General features: G+C 41.7%; 1 protein-coding gene across 3 annotated transcripts in view; it reads left to right on the plus strand.

Moving 5' to 3' along the window:
* The first annotated feature begins 473 nt into the window (after positions 1–473).
* Positions 474–24,978, plus strand: part of RSPO1 (R-spondin 1) — a 198,772-nt gene continuing 174,267 nt past the window's right edge. For 2 of the 3 annotated variants that reach the window (XM_040424430.1, XM_040424431.1), the window contains exon 1: positions 474–813. The gene's annotated coding sequence lies outside the window, so the exon portion shown is untranslated. Of the gene's footprint in view, positions 814–1,759; positions 1,910–24,978 lie in introns of all 3 variants that reach the window. The other variant, XM_040424433.1, reaches the window with a different exon arrangement.

Consider the following 24,978-nt stretch of genomic DNA (forward strand, 5'->3'; position numbering starts at 1 on the left):
GGTGCAAAGTATCCAAAAGAGGCCGTTAAAAATAGTTTAAAAAAAATACACTACTGCTTTAGGTTTTACCGGTCTCTTTAATTAGTTAAATGGGATTACGGTTCTTTGGTAATTGTTATTTCCTTATGCTTATGTTATAATGGTGGGCGAATATCATTCAATACAAAGAAATTCCATACTATAGACTGCTATGTTGAGATATATAAATTAATAGAGGTCTTTTTGTCGCCATCCCCAAGGTTCACACTTGGTGACCGTATTCAGGCTCAGCGTTGATATAAAAAAAAGTTATGGACCCCTTTTAGAATGAAGCATTTTATATCTCACTAGTTCCTGGTGTAGAACTGAGCAGCAAAGAGTTAAAATCCTCTGTCAATCCCTAGAGGAGGTGGCACTGGCATGCAACAGATATCTGGCTTAAGTTAGAGGGGAAAAACTGGATGCTTTGGTCATTTAAAAAAGTGAGAGGGAAAGTGAGAGTCAGTCGTCTGCATGAAAGTGGATGGAGCCAGAGCAGCAAACACGCTGGGTCTTCTCACTGCTTGAACACTTGGTTTTGCTGATGGGCTACAATACAGACACAGCCAGACCCCTCTCTCTCTCCTCTCTCTGAAATCCAGTTGGAGTTATCACTAGCTGTCTTCTGCGAGCCAATATTTAGCATTGAATTCTATTCTCCTTTAAATCAGAAGAATCAAATCCACATTTCTGGAGACTTTTATACATTTTCTTTGGCTTTTGGGGAGATTTTCTTGCAAGGATTGCTTATTAAAACACATCCATTCTCTCCGTCAAGTGGAATTTATATTGAAGGTAAGATTTGGGGAATTTTAAGAAATATTTTTTAAGCTTTCATGTTGATTTCTACACCTTTTCTGTGAGGGATAGGAGACAAAAGCCTGACTCCACAATTAGGAAGAGTGAAAATCATTTGTACTTCTGTTTGTATAGGCAGAATATGTACCATGATATCTCCTGAAGGCAAAATGCAAACAGTTTAGTTTCGCAGGAGAAACAGACATCTTCAATGGTCAGAAGGCATTGATTTACTGACAGGCACTTTTTGAAACAGATGCAGAAGAGCTGAATGTGTTGTTTGACTCTTTGGAGCTGTGTTGCTTGTGCATCATGACAATTCTCTGAGTTGAGCTACTGTAGTAGGCTTATCTGGAGTCCTATGTAAAATCACATTGTGATATCACCAGGAGCTCAGGCGACCTGAGCTCTGCTACATACGTTTCGTAATTTGGTGTGGAAGTCAAGACTGTAGCAGCAAAAAACACCAAAAAAGTTCTAAAACTATTTTCTGTTGTTGCTTTTCACTTTGTTTAACAGGCTTGGTGCCAAGAAGATCCTTTAGTTATCAGATTTGGAATTTAACATTCATTAGGATAAAAGTATGTTTTTTTTGGGGGGGGGAAGGTTCTTCTTGCACGATTTGGATCACGGAACAGAGAGCGTGAGGTTTGCTCTGTAATATGTGCATGTGTTTAGAGAAAAGTAGCTTCTGCAAGGTCAAATTTACAATTCCATTTTAATTTAAAACAGACATAACTAGGTCGTAGTTAGTTACTCCACAACAGAGAGAGGGCGTGGAGATATTTTTCTTTATATATTTTCTCAAACAATTTTCCCTCTTTGTGAAGAGCTTGGAAACAAATTGACTTCAGCACTTGTGCGAGTTTTGTGACATTTTGCCCATGCTTAAGCAATGAGTCTTTTTTGACCTATTGCACTTTACATTTTAATTTTCATTTAGTGGCCACTGATGCAAGCTGGAAAAAGTAACTAAAAAATGGCATCCTTTATGTCTATATATATTAAGCTAAATTACCATATTTTCTGAAACCAAGGAGAAGCTAGATGAAGACAGAAGCAAATACAGTACAAGTGGGTCCTAGAAGAAATGGTATGTATTGTCTTACAGATGGCCACCTAGCAGACAGATCAAAAAGATCAGCATTATCACTAAGAAAATCTCTGATCTGAAACTACATTCCCCCCAAAATTTTGACATACTGTATCCTGCACATTGAAAGCCCATACAGGTAGATAGATCTCCTTTATTTCAACACCATTTCTTATAGGGAGAGCTACATCCATTCTCAAATAGGTCAAATAACTAACCGCTCACAAAATTTCAAGAGAAATATTAAAATCAGCATAAAACCTTGAACTACTCAAAAAAGATTACGGTTTGTAGCGTGTTGGTCAAATTCTTCCAGTTTCCTCAAATCTCAAGATTAAATATGCCTCCTTGAAGTCTAGTCAGTGAGATACGGTATATACAATTCTGAGAAGCTGGGCTTCCTCGCTGAAGGTAGTGTTTTACCCTAGCTTGTTACCGTGCCAGGAACATGTGCTTTCTCTTCTTGGCACGCCCACTGATTAAAAGCTTTCATTTATGAGCTAACAAATCTGCTAACACCTGATACCTCTTTAGCTGCCGCTTTGAGTCCACATAAGCGGGGGACCTGGCAGTGTTACAGTAAAAAGTATCATTTTCTGCTTTTCAGGAGACGTACAAAGCTCCGATGACTGAGCTGATTAAATCTTTCCTAGCTAATAACCTAATATTATATTGGATTGCCCTGTGTAACAATAGTCTATGTCTCAATAAAGAAACACTTTCTAGTTTTGCAAAAAGACACATTTTGTCTCATGGTCCACCCTGGGTAACCTTATCCAGTTATGTGGAGAAGTAGAAGCCAAGGTGACATCACACGCACGTTTATTAATGACATGCTCTTCAGGCTGAAGATTTAATCCTATACTGTATATGCCAGAGGCAAATTTGCTGCTAGAGGGAGTTTTGGGCCAGCATAGTGTTTCTCTCATTCGTTTTGGCATGATTTCTATAGATTACAAAAAGCATACTCCTTCTCTATCTCGTTAAATGGTCTAATCTTCATCCAGGTTTTTTTTTTTTTTTACTCATAAAATTGTCATCACACATATGGAAATTGAAGAAAAAGGAAAAGCAAGCTGAACCAAGAGAACTGTGAGGTTCACAGTAATGATCGCTTACTTCAGATATCAAAGATGTTGATATGAGAGTTGTTATGTAGGGAGGACCTGTCACTTCTCCTGATATATGTGTTGCAATGAATAATTTTATTCTACCTGTAATAACAATGGATCAGTTATCAGTTGGGGAAGGGGGGGTGTCCCTACATAGACTGATAGTGTCCAATCAGATCTGACAAAGTCAACAAAAGGAGTAGCACAACACTGAGGTCTAATAAAACCTGCTCCAGAATTGGTATTTTTTGACATGTCAGTAGTGGTGGTGGTAGGTCCTCTTTAAGGTGCTAGATCAGATGATATAAAAATTGTAAGGTCAACCTACTATTTATTTTCTATGATGGAGGGTGCTTGATCAAGTTTTATCTTTGTTGCATTATTAAGGCACTGCTGTAGTCAGTGACTGTTTGATTGAGTTTTATCTTTGTCATATTATTAGGGCACTGTGACTGCAGTTTATAGTGAAGTAGTTTTAATTTAACTCCTGACTCAATACAAGCTTGCCATTCGACTCTGTCCATCAACCCCATGCAGAAGATCTGATTGTTCAGACTGTTTTATGTCTTTAGACATAGAATCCCAGTAAAAAGTCATTTTTATTTTATAATGAAGCGAACTATGATAATAGATCAGGGATCAGCAACCTTCGGTACTCCAGCTGCTGTGAAACTACAACTCCCATCACGCAAACATACTGAGCTGTTCTTCTAACTCCCATAGAAGTGAATGGAGCATTTTTGGAGTTGTAGTTTCTGAACAGCTGGAGTGCCGGAGGTTGCTGTTCCCTGTTCTATATTATAGTCAAACAAATTAAATAATTAGGTAACTGTGTTTCTTTTAAAGAGCATCTTTCAAAATGATCATCCCTATTAAACCAGGGATATTGCCTGGTAGGGTTGATCATGTTGAGTAAAACAATATATTTATTTTCTAAAAAGGGTTAATAATGGTCAAAATATATTGACTTTTATATTTATGTAGTTGGAGCACCAGAGGAATGGCCATAGAGCTAGGAGCACCCTTTGTGCAATGCCCGTGCTCCCTGTCCCCCCCCGCCCTCCACTCCTTTCAGTGACTGGACTAGACATCTCATCTAGCCTGGTGTTCTCAATGCATCGGCAAGGCTCAGTGCTTCACTAGCAACTAGCATATTGAATCAGACGGTTCTTCCTGAGTTTGGGAAGCAGCAGATCCATTGAGCAAGTGCCCAGCCAGTGGATCTGATGTGTGCTGTTTTCCGAGCTTATCAGATCTACTGCACAGGAGCCATGGTGCTCCAACAATGTAATTTACATAAACATAAAAGTTAATATATCATGGCCATTATTAACTCTTCATAGAAAATAAAGATACCATTTTACTCAGCGTGATTAACCATACTAGGCAATATGCCTGGTTTAAAAGGGTTAATCATGCTGACAGAGGCTCTTTAAGAAAAAAAATAGACATTACTCAAGATTGAAACCAATGAGACTGGATTCCAGCATTTCTTCAGAGATGCATCTATGAACTCAACATGACTTAGTAGGTAGGACTTTTAATACTGAGCTAGGAGGTGTTTTTCTTTTTAAACCTACATTATCCTTAGGCCATTTTCACATATTCGGTATTTGGTCATTATTTTGCAACTGTATTTGTAAGCCAAAACCATGAGTAGGTCCAAAACACAAAAGAGTATCTGTCAATCACTGACCATGGCATTACCAGCCTCAGCCTGTGATTGACTGAGCTAGCCTTTCCTGGAATTTCCAGCACATCTAGTATGTCCAGTTAGGACCAGAAAATGAAGAGAAGTGTGAACCAGAACAACAGTAGGTAATTGGTGGAGGTGAGTAGTGATTCTTTTTTGTTATTAAAGGGCATCTGCAGATTTGTACCTATGAAACTGGCTGACCTGTTGCTTTTGCTCTTGGCAGCTGAAGGTATCTGTGGTGGTCCCATGTTCATATGTGCTCCCATTGCTAAGAAAAAGTATGGTTTAATATATACAAATGAGCCTCTAGGAGCATTGAAGGCATTGCTGTTACACCTAGAGGCTCAGCTCTCTCTGCAACTGCTGCAGCCCCTGCACTTTGATTGACTTTAGGAGGTCAGGACCAGGTGTGATGATGTTTTCACTGCTTGACCCTGTCAATCAAAGTACAGAGGATGCGGCAGTTGCAGAGAGAGCAGAGCCTCTAGGAGTAACAGCAACGCGCTCATTGCTCCTAGAGGTTGATTTGCATATATAATTTTTTTTTTATAAGCAATGCAGGCACATATGAATATGGGGCCAACACAGATGCCTTCAGCTGTCAAGCACACATGCAACAGATCAGCCAGTTTCATAGATACAAGTCTGCTGACAGATGCCCTTCAACCTCTGCTAAACCTTATTCTTGAAATCTTGCTGGAAAATCCCCTTTATAAAACAGGACCCATTGGTATGCAACACAAGGGGACAACAGTCTGTGCAGGCCATGTGCCTAAACCCTTGGGATGCTGTCAAAAGTTTCTTTGCTCTGAAGAATTTAAACTTTAGCTACAGTATCTCTGTATCTGTCTCTGATATTGAATGAGAAGGATTCTTAACACTTTGATCCTGCAAAATCATTTAACTTTTCAGTTAAAGCTATTTTCTGGTGATCACCTTGTCACCTTCTTGTAAGTTCTGCAGACAGCTGCGACAGCTCCTGTATCTTAAATGAGTCCTCCACAGAGGAGCATTTCAGATCTCAGATTCCTAAATTCTGTGACTTGAGGTAAAAAGTGAGGGATTGGAAGAGATTTATCAAAACTAGTAACTAATAAGATTCCTTTTGAAAAAGTGATCTGGTCAGTTGCAATGAGAAACTGTTCCACTTTACTTTGCATGACTTTTGATAAATCTTTTTTGTGTTTAATTCCAGTCAAAGAGGTTCTACTTTTTTGATCTTTTCAACACATACTATACCACCTAACATTCCCATATTTGTGGAATTGTTCTTCAAAACTGACATCAAAGGGGCTGGCTTTATGCAAATATTCCCCAAGTTGGGAGGATTTGTGGACATTCCTATGAGGCAATGTGGTTGGGCTTAACAATGGTCCATGAATGGGAGTACAAATGTTGGGAGGTATGCTTTTAACGAAATATACTGTAAATGTTAGCTTTCAGTTGAGACTGGAGTTGCCTTTTAACATTTACAGTTCTGCCATTATAGTAGATGATAACAGGAGACTTGCCATTAAAGGGGTTGGCCACTTTCTGGCTACTGTTCATCAAAGTGTTTGTAAGATGATACTAATATAGCCTTTGTTGATATTCTGCACAACTTTCTGCATTTCAAATGGTACTATGCTTACTTGGTGGACAGGTCTCTTGTGCAGTCTACACAGAGGTCCTGTTAAAAAAAAATGGCTGCTGAAGGAGGGTCATGTGAACAGGTAAATCACTCAGTCTCATCTATTCAAACTTACTGCACCTGCCATCTCCACTTGCACTGTTGGGTGTTTTACAATGGAGGAAGCTGAGTGATGTGTCTGGTCACATGATCCACCAGCAGCCATCTTACGGACAGGACCTCTATCTAGACCGCACAAAAGATTTGCTCAACAAGGGGACATTGCTTATGAAATATAGCAAATGGAACAGAATATCAACAAAGCCTATATTAATAGTGTCATATAGTCAACTTACATACACATTGGTCAATAGTAATCAGAAAATGGACAATCCCTAATAATTTGGCTACTCTATATTTCTACAGAGTTATCAGCAGTATGTTCCTTGTGTGCAGGGTTGTGTTACTTCTACTCTTTATATGATGGCTAAACATTACAAGTAAAATGATGGGAGATGAGAAGTTGTCTGTGTTTATTATAATTGGACTTTATATAATGGGCCTGATGATCTGAGGACATGTAAATATAGTTTGTAATTATGTTGTGATTAGGGAAGCAGATGTCAAAACTGTTTAGTATCTCAAGTGTTTACTGTTCATCTGATTCGACATAACAAATGATACCACCCATAATTGCTTATCAGATGACGACAGCAGAAAGAATCACTGTCGTCCCTGGCCGCCTCCAAGTGATGTCATAGAGGATGAGAAATACAAGCTATTAGTAACTGCTTATGTAAAGTTATATCAGTGGCCCAACTGGAGATCACAAATGTCTTCTTGCCAGGTAGCATCTATTAGGCAGGAAGCGGCTTATGAGATGATCCTATAGGAGCTTACTTTCCAATGCTTAGCAAGTTACAGTATGCATGTGCCAAATAGTTTTCATTTGTGCATCGGTGCTGTTATGTATAAGACATAAATATCATCATTGATGATATCTGCCAACAACCAAAGGTGTGTGAACCTTGTCAAGGAAATTAACTATTGTATATTTTTTACCTTATTTAGTTGCTTTGTCTCTATGAGAGAAGCAGTGGCAAAGGCGTTTTGTGGTAGAGCCCCCTCCTTTTTGCATTGGGATGACCATGGTTCGGCTGATAGCTAAGTTTGGCCATACTAGACTAGTTTGTTAGTCATGACTCTAGTCCTTGATGGGAAACACATTTATTATGTTGTCTGAGAAGTACAAGCAGTTGTAGCTATATAAGGCAGGACTCTGTAAAATTGTTGCAAATGTAAAGGAGTAAATCCTATAATTTGGTTTCCCTTTTGATTAACTGCTACATAAAATGGTTGTGGAACCACTTTGCCAACTAACCAGTTTGGTGTAGGGCTAAACCCTAAGGGTTTTATTCTGGAGCCTCCCCAGTATTCACCATTTAACCCCTGTACAGGGATCTGGACTTTGCAGCAGAGGAGTCACCAGACTGCTAACTCCTGGGATATCCCTGGTGTAGTTGGCAGCTTACACTCATGGGTCAGAGAAACTAGTGCAAAGCACCAGAGACACATACTAGGCATTAATTCAGAACCAGGTAGAATACAGGAAAATCCAAGGCAAACACATAATACAGGCAAGAGAAAACTTAGATCACTGGCAGAAGGACAGACTTCAGGAACCCAGACATAACCATTACAGGAACCCATTAATACATGTGTAGAAACTTAGTAAGACAGACTTCAAGAACCCACAGAGACATAACGGTCACTAGAAGGCAGTGGTCAAGACATCTAGGTGAACGGAAACACAAGATGCTCACACTATCGCTACAGGGCATAGTTCAGATACAGCGGGTACAGGAAAACAGACAGACAGATAATGCTCCAAACAGACTTTAGCAGAGCACATACAAATCCAAGACAAGGTCAAGCAAAGTACATAGTAATGCATAGAACAGACTCACAGTAAAGGCATACAAAACTAGGTTAGAATTCAGACAAACGGAACAATCCAGATGCAAACTTAAGAAATAAACTCCAACACAGGGGTCAGACAGACTTCAAATGGATCAAAACAGGACATGACATATTGCACAACCAGGGCAGGACACAGGACTCAAGCATATACCCGATACAGAACTCAGGTATATATAGCAGACTTAACAAACACATTAGAGACCATTAGCTCATACAATACAGAACAGAGAAAAGGTATAAGTACATTAAGGCAGAATTCACACCACAAACACCTGAGGCCAGGACACACAGAACAATGGCTACATGAACTACCACTGAACGGCACCATTTCAAACCCACAAGCAGACAATTTCTGAATCCATGGTACAATAGCGACAAATGAAATGTCATTATAATATTAAAATTCACAGTGGGATTTTGGTGATCATATCAAACCAACCTGAAAAATGTATGCTGCCTGATAATAATTGGATTTGATGAAATTGTTCATTTTCGTTATTATGTATAATTGTTAAAAAATTATCTGAAATTCTCAGTCCTATATGTGTAAATCCAGTATTTCCTATAAATTAGATACTTGGCCAAGGGAGGTGACTGAGACTTCACCAATCAGCGCTCTCAGAAGCTCAGCACCATTTGTTCCACCGTTAACTATGAATAGCAAATGGTCATATTCCAGACAAATCAAAAGAAAGCTCAACTCAATAGGGGCCAAAGACCTTCCTAACCTCTTTAGTTATGTGTTGGTAGATCATGATAATATTTTGATGGTGGGCTCTAGAGCTCTTCTCCTTGGTTCTTCTCCTGGCATACTTGGTCATACTCTTATATCCCAAGAACTGTATAGAACACTTTTTCAACTATCTCCCTGCACATGTTCATCCACAATACTGATGCAGGATGGCTGAAGTGCCAGTTACAGGATCTGCTGGTTCTACATTCTGCATTTTGAGGAATTTAGACTATATTCCAGTTGATGTAATGTTTCTTTAAGCAGATGAGTATATGGTTTTAATATAATTTTATACCTCATGGTACAATTTGAATCACAGGCTATGTAGACATTTTGAAGATTACCCTTGGGTGCACTGTGATTTCTGTAGGTTGTGGCTCATGGTTACAATTTTGTTGTTATGTGAGTTGTTAGTAAATCTCCCATCTCCTCAGGCAAAAAATATATAATCTGGAAAAATGTGGTTCAGAATCCATGGCAGAAATTGGAGGGTAACTCTCAGATTTCTACCAGGGCCTGAAATATGAACTGCTGGTGAGTCCACACACAGATGAGCACATTTCAATGAGTGTCAAGATGTGACATGTCACTTCTTAAAGTTGATTTCCAATTTGCATAGGATAGGTCATCAATATCTGTAGCCCAGAGAACCCCTTTAATAAAGTGATCTAGATAGCCAGCATCCATGTTTGCTCTACCTTTTCGTACTTACATTAGTTGACATTTTTTGTACAAGGCTTACTTTCACACTCGCGTTGTGCTGCCGGTTTTGAGATCCGCATGGGCTCTCAAAACCTCAGCACAACGCTTCAGTTTGTCCCTATTCATTGTCAATGGAGAGAAAACTGAACAAATCAAAATGGAGTGCACCAGAATGTATTCCATTTCAGTAGTTTGCATTCCCATGCTGGACACAAAATCGTTGCAAGATCCGGCGCCCATTGACTTACAATGGTTTTAGAGCTTGATCCGTTGCTTTCTTTTTGATATAATAAAACCGGATCTGTTCTGAACAAGTCTAGCCGGTTGTTGAAACTGAAGTGTTTTGCTGTGGTTTTTGTGAACCCCTGCCGGATCTCAAAACCGTAACGCAAAAATGCTTATGTGAAAGTAGTAGGTTATGGCCAAGTGAGGAGATACTGTAGCTTAATTCAATATAGCAATGACACAAACCTGCTGTTCGTACTGAACAGCTGAAGTATGACTGAATCAGAATTAAATTTGAAGATGCTGGATGGCTCACTAACATACTGGACCTCTTAACTGCCCCTCTAGACTCTCTGAATTGTGCCATGAGCTGTACTGGGCATATGTGGCAGAGTCTGGGAGACTTTATGCGTGCAAATCCTAATTGTTGTCAGCGGCAAAAAGTCAAAAAGTCAATAAAAAACTAAATGGCCTTTAATATTACCCCTTCATTTGCTGAAAAACACAATGCCATGTCATATTTAGCATATAACACTACTTACACATCACACATATGTCCTTATATAGTTTATACACATCAAATAGCACTCCTCTGTACAAAAGAGCAATCTGCTAAGGCCATCCCAACGTCTCCTCTGAACATTACTCTCTACAAAGCAGATCAAGCATCTGCTGAACATAAATCGACTATATTAATCCGCACTGCAACTATTTTACAGCGTCATCCTGTTTTTCTTTCGAAATTTGAATCTGGCAAGAAGAAGCATTCCTTACACTCTTTTAAAACAGTCTTTAAGAGCTGGAAGTAAAATTTGACCTGAATATGTTGCACTATACATTGAATCCTGCATGAACAGATAAGAAAAACTGAGTATAGCAAGAAGGACTAGAAAAGCATAGCAAATATAAAAACATTCGAATAGCTTTTAGTGACGAGCGAGCATGCTCGTCCGAATACCTGTTCGGCTCGAGCATCTCTATGCTCGGCAGATGCGAGTGCTCGGCTGAAAAATTTGGGTGCTCGAATACAATTTAATACAATGGAAGTCAATGGGAGACAACCAGGCACCCCCTGCTCAGAAGACAAGAAGGTGTCTGGTTCATAAAAAAAGGTTAGAAATTGATGGAAACCCCATCAAAATGGTTTAGCAACAGCATTAAGAGGATAGCTGGATGCGTCTTAGATTCCTATTAAGTATGACATACAATAGACAACCACACAAAGGCTATATGCTAAAAGCCAGGTACGTACAAGCCATCAATCTATCCATAAGACAGATGACAGGCTTAGTCAGCATACCTTACAATGGAAGCCTTGTGCACTATGAGATATTCCAAACTGGCTCTCATTTGACTGAGAATGAGTGAACCTTAAAGTTATTTTGCATCTGTTGGATCGCTTGGGTGGACCTGCACACCTAGATCAATATAATTAGGGAGACAAAAAGTTTTCCGATTGTCCTAACATAATATTCAATAACCTTTCTATACAGTTTTGTCATGTAAAAACTCATTTGCATAAACATGGGCTTATGGGGAAGACATGCAAATGAGCAGAATCTGCCCTGTTTTTCAGCTGTCATAAGACTATGAAACCAATAGATGGCGCTATGGAGTTATGAACAGCGCCCTCTATTGGTTTTACAGTCTTATGACAAGTCTAATATTCTTGTCAGAAGACTATGAAACCAATAGAGGGCTCTATGGAATTATGAACAGTGCCCTCTATTGGTTTTACAGTCTTATGACAAGTCTAATATTCTTGTCAGAAGACTCTGAAACCAATAGAGGGCGCTGTTCATAACTCAATAGCGCCCTCTATTTGTTTCATAGTCTTCTGACAAGAATATTAGACTGTATTCTTATGACAAGCTTATTAGCCTTTTGCATGGAAAATTAGTCATTAGAATATTCGCGATTAGAATATTCGCGATCTACACTAGGATGATATCTGACACTGGGAAATCTGGGTAATAACTCAGTGATAAAATCTGACACTGGGAAATCTGGATAATAACTGTCGATCTATCTGAGTTATTACCCAGCTTTTCCAGTGTCAGATATTATCACTGACTTACTACATAATTATTACATAATAATCGCTATATTGCTATATATTCGTTTTTTAGAATATTCGTAATATTCTAAAAAAAGAATATATAGCAATATAGTGGATATATGTGTTCGGGCTGAACACCGAATATTTTGGTGCTCGCTCATCACTAATAGCTATACCTTGTAAGTAATATGTCTATTTGAAGGACCGTAAAAGCTTTTCAAAGGAAATAGGAAGTGACATAAATAATAAATTAGAGGGTTTCCACTCAAATATGTTCATGCCATAAAAGTCTTCTTGGTGGGGGTTCAACAGCTGGGGTCTAAACTGATCCCAGGAATGAGGAGTCCTCGTCCCTGATCTCAGGAAACACACTTAGTGGTTACATTCTACTGAAATGAATGAGAGATATAGAAACAACCAGGGAGCACACTTGACTGTGTCTATCATGGGCATTGCTAGGGTCGAAAAAGATCCAGGGCCCAAGCCACAACAAATAAGTCCCTTCTCCCCCCACACCGCATTTTGCTGTACTTGTTATACAGCAGCACATACCTGTCATATCCAGTGCCTCCAGGTGACGTCTCCTCCAATGTAGATCTTCTCTGTCATCATCTTTTCCATTTGGTATGTACAACGTCTTTCAGACACACCTCGTCTCTGCAGAGTGTGACACACAGACATCTTAGCTCCATCACTTTTCTGTCGTCATCATCCCCTAACCTGGAGTCCCCACAGTGTTATCCCGCTGCTCGCTGTGCTCCCCAATATCACCAAATACTATCCTGAAGAAAATAACTGCCATACAGATAGACCCCCCCCATAGTAATAGTGCTCCTCATAGTCCCACCAATAGTAATTCCCTTCTAGAATGCCTTCATTAGTACTACTGCCCACTACAGTGTCCCCAACAGTGATAATGCTCCCCAAGAGTGTCCCTATTAGTAATACTGCCACTACAGTGCCCCCAATCGTGCTAACGCTCTCCAAGAGTGCCCCCATTAGTAGAAGAGCCCTCCAGTATTAATAATACCCTCACAGAGCTCCCAGTAGAAATAAGGCCCCCTATTTTTCCCCCAGTGGTAAAAAAGCTATCTACAGACCCCTCAGTAGTAATAAGACCCCCTTAGTGCTCTTTGTAGAAAAAAGGCGGATCTATAATTCCCTCCTATAGAGCCCCCAGTAGAAATAAGAATGCCTTAAATGTCCCCTGGATTTGCAGTGCCCCCTGTAGTTATATTCCTACCTCCACTATATAGTCCCATGTAAATAACATCACACCATCTCTCCAGCCCCCTCAAATATACAGTCCCATGTAAATAACATCCCTCTCTATCTAGAGCTCCCTCCAACATACAGTCCCATGTAAATAACACCACTCCCTATAGCCCAGGCAGCTTCTTTCTGCCTGTTGGTTTCCTGACACACTCAGGCCTTGGGACACTGACTGGGAGCTTTTGTCACGCTGCCTGTCCAGGAGCCTGTTCTGCTGTGTTACTGAGTCTTGCCAACACAACACACCTCTATATTCCTGCTGCACTGCCACTGCTGCTGTTCTTCTTGTGGGTCCCTAAAAACTTTTTAGCAAAAGCCAAGGCTGCACAGCTTGCACTCTGTCTCAGGCTATTGCTGAGCTGAGCCTCACTTCCTGCCAGCCCAGTACTGATCAGACGAGCGAGGAGCAGCCGAGCCAGCCTGACTTCCTGTGCACCCACAGGATAACTAGTAAGAGGAGAAGTGAGGAGGAGCCAGCAGCCAATCAGGTTAAAAGATCCACTGCAGTCGTTGCTGCCATACTTAGCGCAGCGGTATTGCGCTGGCGCCCACGGAACCCGGCTGTGTGAGTGAGTCAGCTGAGCCAGCCCAGAAATCAGATGTCATGCCGCAGCTGATGTAAGCAGAGTAGCTGCCTTAATAGATGTAATATCGCAGTGTGCAGCACTGCAGCCAGTCACAACCAGTCTCCCGAGTCCTGAGGTTTGGGGCAAAGGTAGTTTGATTCGGGGCCCTGGCCCCGGATAAAAAGCCCTAGCAACGCCCCTGGTGTCTATATTATTTCATTTCAGTGAGTAGCCACCTCTACACCAGAAGTGGATTTGAGACCGCCTTATTCAGTATATATTCATTTCAGACATTTAAAAGTGCCTCTGGGTTCTGGCACTGTATCAATACCGTATTTTTCGCCCTATAGGATGCACCGGCCCATAAGACGCACCTAGGTTTTTGAGGAGGAAAATAAGAAAAAATATATTTTTAACCAAAAGGTGTGCTTTTGGTGGGTTTGATCTAATGGGGGATTATGGGGGATTTGTGGATGGCACTGTCATGTGGGGAATCTGTGGATGGCACTGTTATGGGGGGAGCTGTGGATGGCATTATGATGGGGGGGCCTGTGGATGGCATTATGATGGTGGGGGGGATCTGTGGATAGCATTATGATTATGGGGGGATCTGTGGATGGCATTATGATGGGGGGGATCTGTGGATGACACTGCTATATGTGTCATCCACAGATCCCCCCATAACAGTCCCATCCACAGATCCCCCCCTCATAATGCCATCCACAGACCCTCCCATCATTATCCCATTCACAGATTCCTAGGGAGGGACTGTAGTAGGCGGGGAGAGCGGCGGGGCTGTGCAGGCACTGTACTCTGGTCCCGCAGCTCAGTATGTACTGTATTATACGTAGTGTTAATCATTAGATCTAAACTAAATAATAATGATGCGCTCCCCCTGCTCCCCATGTGCTCACCGGTACATGTCACCCTCCTGTAGTAAGCACTAGCAGCTAGCAGGCAGGCCGGGCGGCCGTAACTCACGTGCCTGCTCCACCTACTTTATTCATAACACTACGTATGATTAACACTACGTATAATACAGTACATTCTGAGCTGCGGGGCCAGAGTACAGTGCCTGCACAGCCCCGCCGCTCTCCCCGCCTACTACAATCCCTTCTCCCTCTTCACTAATACATCGCAGACTGCGATGCTGCAGCATCGCAAACTGCGATGTAAATTGCCAGTATTCGCCCCATAAGACGCAGGGGCACTTTCCCCCCACTTTTGGGGGGGGGAAGTGCGTCTTATGGGGCGAAAAATACAGTAAGTGTTAATAGCATGGAAGAGTGAACAGAAAAGGGCAGTAAGCCAATTCTTTCCAGTGTAAGGTACATATACTGATTGGCATGGAACATGATGGAGTTTATAGTTCTCATCATTCAAAGTGAACTATACCACTTGTACCATCTTACTATTACTAATTTTTCTCCACAAAAGTGGCCCTTCACTGTAGGTAGAACAGACTGTTTTTTTATTGATGAAACTATTATTATGTGTTGCTATGTAATTATTATATAGTTATGCTCTATTACGGGCTTTAGGCATTTAAGCAGCTCCCGCTTTAGACAAACTGTCCAACCATGTATTACATGGTTGGCCATTGATCTTAAAGGGCACTTGTCAGCAGATTTGTACCTATGAAACTGGTTACACCTATGTAACTCTTCCTGGCCCTGTCAATCAAAGAGTAGAGGGGACAGCAGTTGCAGAGAGAGCAGAGCCTCTAGGTCAGTGGTCCCCAACCTTTTTTGCACCAAGGACCAGTTTCACGGACAACAATTTTCCCAGGGACCGGGTGGGGTGGGGGGTTATGGGGCGGGGCTTAGTGGGTGGGCGGGGCTTAGGGGTGCTGGTCACTTTTAAATGTGAGGTACATGGGGGGGTACTAATGTAATAGCACCATGTACCTCAGATTAATAATAGGTGACCTTATGGCAGGGCTTGACAAATTTCCTTGGAATCTAAGAGCCAGCTAAAAAAGTTAGGAGCCATTTTTTTTTTTACTTTATAAAGCCTTATTTTCAGCTACAAAAATAACACGTGACACTGACGTCACTGTATGTATAATCCCTGCGCTGTGACGTCACTGAGGAGAATATATATCAGTACGGGAACATATAGAGAAGTCATCAGATGATTTGGCCATTCAGTAGTCTTAGTTCTTATAGGAGCTGCAACCCGGCGTTCCAAGACTCCTGAATGGGTAAATCATATGATAACGTATCTAAATGTTCCTATACTGAGATATATTCTCCTCAGGAGACAAGGAAAGCTGGGTGACAGACAGCCTGTATACCACACAGCTCTCCTAGGAGCTGCCACCCAGCTTTCTGTGTGGTATACAGGCTGTCACCCAGCTTTCCTAGAAAGGGACAGATTTAAGAAGTGGCCGAATGGTAACTGCAGGGATGGAGCACGGAGCAGGAATGGCCACCAGTTGTGGCTAGCAGGAGCTCCGGCCTAATGACAGGGTATGCAGCTCCCCGCTGGGTTCATGGCCGTGCTCGAGGCCAACTTGGCTGCAGCAGGCAGACATTACAAACTTTGCAGAGCGCATCATTTACCGCCGCAGAGCCGGCCGTGCAGGGACCTGGCAGCACTTGGTGCCCCGGGATGTTACGCTGCCCGCAGCCCCATCATGTCCCCAGCTGTATACAGCAGGAGGAATGATGATGGGCTGATTGTCTTCCCTCCACTTGTCAGCGAGTGCAGCGTCACTACCTGTGCTCCCGCTCTGCCTCCCCTGCACTAACTCTTCTCCCCCCGCCAAGGCTCTCTCACCGGGACACGGGCTCTGATGTCTGCCGGCCGGGCTCTGGTAAAGGCTTCGCCATTTTCAACTGCCCTGGAGATGATGCGCTGCGACCGATAGACGGGTAAGTGCACAGATGACAGACATGTGTCGACTCGACACTATCACCATGCCGGCTGCTCGCACAAATCCCCATCCCCCCGTGTAATGAATGGATCACAGATGTGAGGCGCGACATTGGCAGGGCAGATCGCGGAACGACACTCAGTGATGCACAGGAGATAGGAACCTGTTATGTGTCACCCTCGCCGTCTGCCCCCTGTCCAACTCAACACAGTCTGACTGGTTACCTGCTGCCCGTAGCCGCCTCATACTCCCGCTGAGGGCACCGGACAGAGCTCTGAATTTTACCGCAACATGAGCCCTAAGTCTGCGCGCTCTCTGGTACCAGCCAGTCCACCAGGGCTACAGTCTCTAGGGCCGCCCCTGGCAACGGCCAGTGCGTCATAGAGCATTAACCTATCACGGACGTCTCCGCTCCTCTGTACTACCGCGGCCCGGAAAACAATCTTCCAGGGCCCGGTCCTGGGCCGCGGCCCGGTGGTTTGGGACCGCTGCTCTAGGTGTAACCAGTTTTATAGGTACAAATCTGCTGACAGGTGCCACTTAATGGCCACCACCTAGTACTACATTTCCTGGTAGCGTCAAATATAGAATATGAAATATTTTCAGTTGTTTCACACTTGTTTGTTATGTATATAATTCCACATGTGTTAATTCATAGTTTTGATGCCTTCATAGTCATGAAAATAAAGAAAACTCTTTGAATGAGAAGGTGTGTCCAAACTTTTGGTCTGTACTGTATCTGTTTTAGTAAGAAGTTCATATAAGAACCTAGATGCCAGTATGTACATACTTTAATAAACATACAGATAAAACTCTCCATCCTCCAAAATATACAGTGTATTCGGAAAGTCTTCAGTTTGTTATGTGTTGGCTTTGTGCTAAAATTAAAAAAAAAATCACATTTTCCCACATCAATCTGCACTTGATCCCCCTTAATGAGAAAGTGAAAACAGAATTTTAGAAATTTTTGGTAATTATTTAAAAAGGAAAAACTAAAACTTTTCATGGACATAAGTATTCAGTTCATTTGCTATGACATTAGAAATTTTGCTCTAGGGGCCTCCCATTTCTCTTGATAATTTTTTAGATTTTTCTACGCCTTGTTTGGATTTGATATAGAAAAATACACCCTGTCTATATAAGATCTCACAGCTGACAATGCATATCAGAGCAAAAGCCAAGCCATGAGGAGAAAAGAACTATCTATAGAGCCCAGAGACAATATTGTCTGTGGAGGCACAGATCTGGAGAAGGGTACAAAACAATTTTGCTGCACTGGAAGTTCCCAAGAGCACAGTGGCCTAGTTTGACATAAGTTTGGAACAACCAAGACTCTTACTAGAGCTAGCCACCCCACCAAACTAAGCAACCAATGGAGAAGAGCCTTGGTAAGAGAAGTGACCAAGAACTCCATGGTCACTCTGGCTGAACTTCAAAGATCTTTTGTGCAAATGGGAGAAAATTCCAGAAGATCAACAATCACTGCAGCACTCCTGCAATCTTGACTTTATGGCAGAGTAGACATAAAGAATACTCTCCTCAGTACGTAAAGGACTCTCAGACAGTGAGAAACAAGATTCTCTAGTCTGATGAAACCAAGATGAACGTTTTGGCCTCAATTCTAATTGTCATGTTTGGAGGAAACCAGACACTGCTCATCACTTGCCCAGTACAATTCCTACAGTGAAGCATGGTGGCAGCATCATGATGGTGGAATGTTTTTCAGTGGCAGGGACAGGGGTATGGGTCAGAGTTGAGGGAAAGCTGAATGGAGTAAAGCACAGAGATATTCTTAAAAACCTCACCCAGAGTTCTCTGAACAGACTGAGCCAAAAGTTTACCTTCCAACAAGACAATGACTCTAAGAAGATAGACAAGACCACTCTGTGAATGTCCTTGAGTGGCTCACCCAGAACCCTAACTTGAACTTAATTTAACATCTTTGGAGAGACCTGAAAATGGCTGACTACTGATGGACCCCATCCAACCTGACAGAGCTTGAGAGGATCTGCAGAGAAGAATTGCAGAAAATCCACTAATTCAGGTGTGCAATATTTATGGTATCATACCCAAGAAGACTGGAGTCTGTTATCATGGCCAAAGGTGCTTCAACTAAGTACTGAGTAAAGGGCCTGAATACTTATGTCAATGCAAGATTTTAGTTTCCCAATTTTAATAAATTAGCAAAAATTTTGAACATTCTGTCTTATGGGGTATTGAGTGCAGAATGATGAAGACAAATTTGACTTTTTTTTTAAAGGCTGCAACATAAAAAATGTAAAAAATTAAAATTGTTTTAAAGAGGTTGTCTCATCATGGACAATGGGGGCATATCGCTAGGATATGCCCCCATTTTCTTGTAGGTTTTTATTGCACACATCCTTGTTCCTTCTGGTGAATTGAACTGTGGCCCTGTGGTATCTGGCACCAAGATGTTAACAGTAGTTCCTTTAAGTTCTTTAAATTGTGAGGTGGAGCCTCTATTGATCAGCCCCCAGATGCTTGAACAGATTTAAATCTGGGGAATTTAGAGGCTAACACCTTGTACTCTTTGTCATATTCCTCAAACAATTCCTCAACAATTTTTGCAGGGCATATACTCCCGCTGATAGAGGCCACTGCTATTAAGGAATACTGCTACTATATATATGGGTATACTTAGTCTGAAACAATGTTTAGATAGGCAATAGCTGTCAAAGTAACATCCACACCAATGCCAGGACCAAGATCTTCCCAGTAGAACACTGCCAAAGCACCATACTACTTATTTTACATAGTACATCCTCATGCCCTTTCTTTCCCAGGTAAATGATGCAAGCAAATTATGTGTGATTCATCGTTCCATTGCTCCATGGTCCAGTATTGATCCTCCATTGTAGGTTGTTTTAGTGGTGGATGGGCGTCATTATGAGAACTCTGACAGCACTGTCATACCTCTATATCTTATGCAACATTAACTTTTTCAGCAATTCTTCCACAGTAGCTCTTCTCTGGGACTGGACCAGATGGGCTAGCCTTCACTGATCCTTTGGTGCTCAGGCCCCTGTCACTGGTTCAGCAATTGCCCTTCCTCTGACCTCTTTCATACTGATCACTGCATATCAGAAACACCCCAGAAGACATTTTGGAGATGCTCTAACCCAGTTTTAAAATTCATTTAGATCCCACTACTTGACACATGTTATTGCCATGAGATAATTAATGTTAATCACTTTACCAGCTATGAATTTTATGTTATATATTGAGCATTGGCTAATGTATTGATTACTTATTGAGTTTTATGTTATGGCTGATCAGTGAAATATTTCCATGGCATTCTCTAAAGTGGCCTTTTTGCAGCTATTTTTCTCCATTAAATTCAAAGGAAAAATATTTAAATAAAAAACGGATCTTTTTAATGCAGTACCACACATGTGGTTTTCAAGCAAAAATAAAATTTCCTAAAATGACACGCCGTCGCCAAAAATCGTATGTCAAACATGCATTTTTTTTGCATGGTTTTCTTTGTTTGATAGTGCCATGATTGGCAACCACATCATTATCACCCGTGTATATTGACCATAACAGGGCCTTTACTGGGTTGTGTCTATATGAAAATCATGGAAAGTGTTAAGGATTGTGCAATATAACATTTCTTCCCTCTGCCAGTGAAGCACTCTACACCTCATTTCGGAAACTTCCTGAGCAGCTCCAAAACACAAAATTGCATTAAGCAAGTCATTTACATACCTAAAATGACACATTTGTTATACATTATTAATTTCCCAACACCAAATGTGGTAACTATCCCATCTAATGCCTAACACTATTGATAATTATTTCCATGTGTCAAGCAGAACATGCAGCTTTAATATAAGTCCTCAACAGAAGGCTTCCATGTTCTATCAGTCTTTTTTGTTCTCCTATATTCTGTAATATTCATATCTGGTAGTTCTAATGCTCACATTTTCACCATTTGAATACTCTGTATATCGCTTCTCCTGCTCTGAAGCCATGAAAGCATTTTTATCTTGGGATAGTTGCAGGAATACCTTATGAAAAGTACAACTTCCTCACATCTCCCATGAGCCATCCACTCAGAGCATGACCTCTTGTTCAAACACATTTTAGGATATAATTCCTCTGTCTTGTGTGTATTTTATGGGTCTCTTACCATGCATAAATTCTGTTAAGTGAGGGGGTAATGTGTCTGTAAAACAGAGCAATAGTGACCCCTGACCATTAACTAACCGCACTCAGTACTGAGCATGTTGTCTTTGTTATTTATGGGCATGAATAATTCCAGCACAGTAAGCCAACCAGCATCATTTGTAACTCAGCAGCTTTCAAGATATCTGTCAACTGTGAGATGTAGTCAGGAGTACTTCTAGACTGTACCCTTAACATTACAGAGAGATTTTAAGTTATAGCATATATCATGCAGCTGGCTATATTCTATAAAAATACTTCTCAAGTCAACGATTGCTATTATGTCTCAATCTTGGCAAAAAAAAAGTCTATGTGGGGCAAGAGGTAGTCAGAGTCAGGGCCGTCTTTAATATTGATTGGACCCTGGGCAAAAATTTACTTGGGCCCCCTGGATCCTGCCTTCCCACACCTTAGCAGGCAATCACGCCCTCCACCACAACACACACATAAAAAATCCACACACCTGGTAGAGTCCAGTGAATGACTGTAAATACTTCCAGTTCTGAAGACTCCAGCGGCTCAGGATCAGTGCTCTGGACAGCTGGGCTCAGGCTGGAAGTGGGCACCTCTCTGCAGGAAGGAGACCAGGGCTCGGCTCACCCTAGTGTTACAGTTCACCCCACAGTATGCAGTATATCACCCTATAGTATACAGCACCACACAGTATACAGTATAGCACCCCACACTATATAGTACCCCACAGTATATAGTAGAGCAGTATAGCAGCCCACAGTATACAGCACCCCACAGTATACAACACCTCACAGTATACAGTAGAGCAGTATAGCAGCCCACAGTATACAGCACCCCACAGTATACAACACCTCACAGTATACAACACCTCACTGTATACAGCACCCCAAAATATACACGATACAGCCCCCCACACTATACAGTACAGCAGTATAGCACTCCACACTATACCGCACCCACAGTATACAGACCCCCACAGTATACAGCCCCCCACACAGTATACAGCCCCCCACACAGTATACAGCCCCCCACACAGTATACAGCCCCCCACACTATACAGGCCCCCACACTATACAGGCCCCCCACACTATACAGGCCCCCCAACACAGTATACAGCCCCCCACACAGTATACAGCCCCCCCACACAGTATACAGCCCCCCACACAGTATACAGCCCCCCACACAGTATACAGCCCCCCACACACACAGTATACAGCCCCCACACAGTATACAGCCCACCACACAGTATACAGCCCCCCCACACAGTATACAGCCCACCCACACAGTATACAGCCCCCCCACACAGTATACAGCCCCACACACAGTATACAGCCCCCCACACAGTATACAGGCCCCCACACAGTATACAGCCCACCACACAGTATAAGCCCCCCCTCCCACAGTATACAGCCCCCCCACACACAGTATACAGCCCCCCACACAGTATACAGCCCAGCACACAGTATACAGGCCCCCACACAGTATACAGCCCCCCACACAGTATATAAGCCTCCCACACAGTATACAGCCCACCACACAGTATACAGCCCACCACACAGTATAAGGCCCCCACACAGTATACAGCCAAGCACACAGTATACAGGCCCCCACACAGTATACAGCCCAGCACACAGTATACAGGCCCCCACACAGTATACAGCCCCCCACACAGTATATAAGCCTAGGAAGGGGGGGCAAAAGAGTGAAAATAAAAGAGTCCAATTGCCCCCCGAAACAATGCCAGAACAGGTCAGAAGCACAGAGGTTAAGAAATGATAAGCTCAGAGTCCTGTCTACAAATGCTCGCAGTTTAGGTAAAAAAATCAATGAACTTGGGTCAATAATGGCATCTGAAAATGTAGATTTAGTGGCTGTTACGGAGACATGGTTTAATGAAAGAAATGACTGGGACATAACCATACCAGGGTACTCTTTATACAGAAGAGACAGAGAAGGCAAGAAAGGAGGAGGAGTGGCCCTGTATGTGAAAGATAGCATTAAATCTAACCTAATACAAGTTGGTGAGGCCAACATAGAGTCAGTTTGGGTTACGTTGCAGTTTGCTAACCATGCAGTAACTCGTGTAGGTGTGATATATAGACCACCTGGTCAAGTTTAAGAACTAGATGATCTACTAGTTGAAGAAATAGCTAAAATGACAATGAAAGGAGAAGTTATCATTACTGGAGATTTCAATCTTCCAGATATAAACTGGAAAACCAAAATAGCAAGTTCTGCCAGGAGTACAGATATTCTAAATTCCCTACTGGGGTTATCTCTACAACAAGTGGTTGAGGAGCCAACCCGGAGGGAGGCCATTTTGGATTTGGTATTCACAAATGGGGATTCGGTATATGATGTCATTGTAGGCGAAACCTTGGGATCTAGTGATCACCAGTCAGTGTGGTTTAATATAAGAACTGTGAAAGAGTCCCACCACACAAAAACAAAAGTTTTAGATTTTAGAAAAACTGACTTTTCAAAAATGAAATTAGTCATAAATGAGTCCTTATTAGACTGGAACGGATTACATGGAGTCCAGGAGAAATGGGACTACTTAAAAGGTGCATTATTGAAGGCAACAGAAAATTGCATTAGACTTGTCAGTAAAAGCAAAAAAAGGAAGAGACCACTGTGGTACTCAGCAGAAGTGGCCCAAATCATTAAAAATAAAAAGCTAGCATTTTGTAATTATAAAAAAAAACCAGAGCAATGAAGATAAGGAAATCTACAAGATTAGGCAGAGAGAGGCCAAGCAAGTTATAAGAACTTCTAAAGCGCAGGCAGAAGAAAAACTAGCTCAGTCTATGAAAAAAGGGGATAAGACATTCTTCAGATATATAAATGAAAAAAGGAAATTAAAACAAGGAATAACTAAATTAAAAACAAAGGACGGAAGGTATGTAGAAGAGAATAAAGGGCTAGCCGACTGCCTTAATGAATACTTCTGTTCAGTTTTTACAAAAGAAAAAGGAGAAGGACCTCCACTAGAAAGGATGACTAATAAATCATTTGATGCATGTATCTTTACAGAGGAAGATGTTCTAAGTTTGCTGTCTAAGGTGAAGACAAATAAGTCACAGGGGCCTGATGAGATACACCCAAAATTATTAAAAGAGCTTAGTGGTGAGCTGGCAAAACCGCTAACAGATTTATTTAACCAATCATTAGTAACAGGAGTCGTCCCGGAAGATTGGAAATTGGCAAATGTCGTGCCCATTCACAAGAAAGGTAGTAGGGAGGAATCGAGCAACTATAGACCAGTGAGTCTGACATCAATAGTAGGCAAATTAATGCAAACCCTATTAAAGGATAGGATTGTGGAACATCTAAAATCCTATGGATTGCAAGATGAAAAACAACATGGGTTTACTTCAGGGAGATCATGTCAAACAAATCTTATAGATTTTTTTGACTGGGTGACTAAAATAATAGACGGTGGAGGTGCAGTAGACATCGCATATCTAGATTTTAGTAAGGCTTTTGACACTGTCCCACATAGAAGACTTATCAATAAACTGCAGTCATTGAGCATGGACTCCCATATTGTTGAGTGGATTAGGCAGTGGCTGAGTGACAGACAGCAGAGGGTTGTAGTCAATGGAGAACATTCAAAACAAGGTCATGTTACCAGTGGGGTTCCACAGGGATCTGTACTGGGACCAATTTTGTTTAATATCTTCATAAGTGATATTGCAAAAGGCCTCGATGGTAAGGTTTGTCTTTTTGCTGATGACACAAAGATACGTAACAGGGTTGATGTTCCTGGAGGGAAATGCCAAATGGAAAAGGATTTAGGAAAACTAGAAGAATGGTCAGAACTCTGGCAACTGAAATTTAATGTGGATAAGTGCAAGATAATGCACCTGGGGCGTAAAAACCCAAGGGCAGAATATAGAATATTTGACACAGTCCTGACCTCAGTATCTGAGGAAAGGGATTTAGGAGTAATTATTTCAGAAGACTTAAAGGTGGGAAGACAATGTAATAGAGCAGCACGAAATGCCAGCAGAATGCTTGGATGTATAGGGAGAGGTATAAGCAGTAGAAAGAGTGAAGTGCTTATGCCGCTGTAC

This window comes from Bufo bufo, chromosome 3 (genome assembly GCF_905171765.1).
Source record: "Bufo bufo chromosome 3, aBufBuf1.1, whole genome shotgun sequence".
Classification (NCBI taxonomy): Eukaryota; Metazoa; Chordata; class Amphibia; order Anura; family Bufonidae; genus Bufo; species Bufo bufo.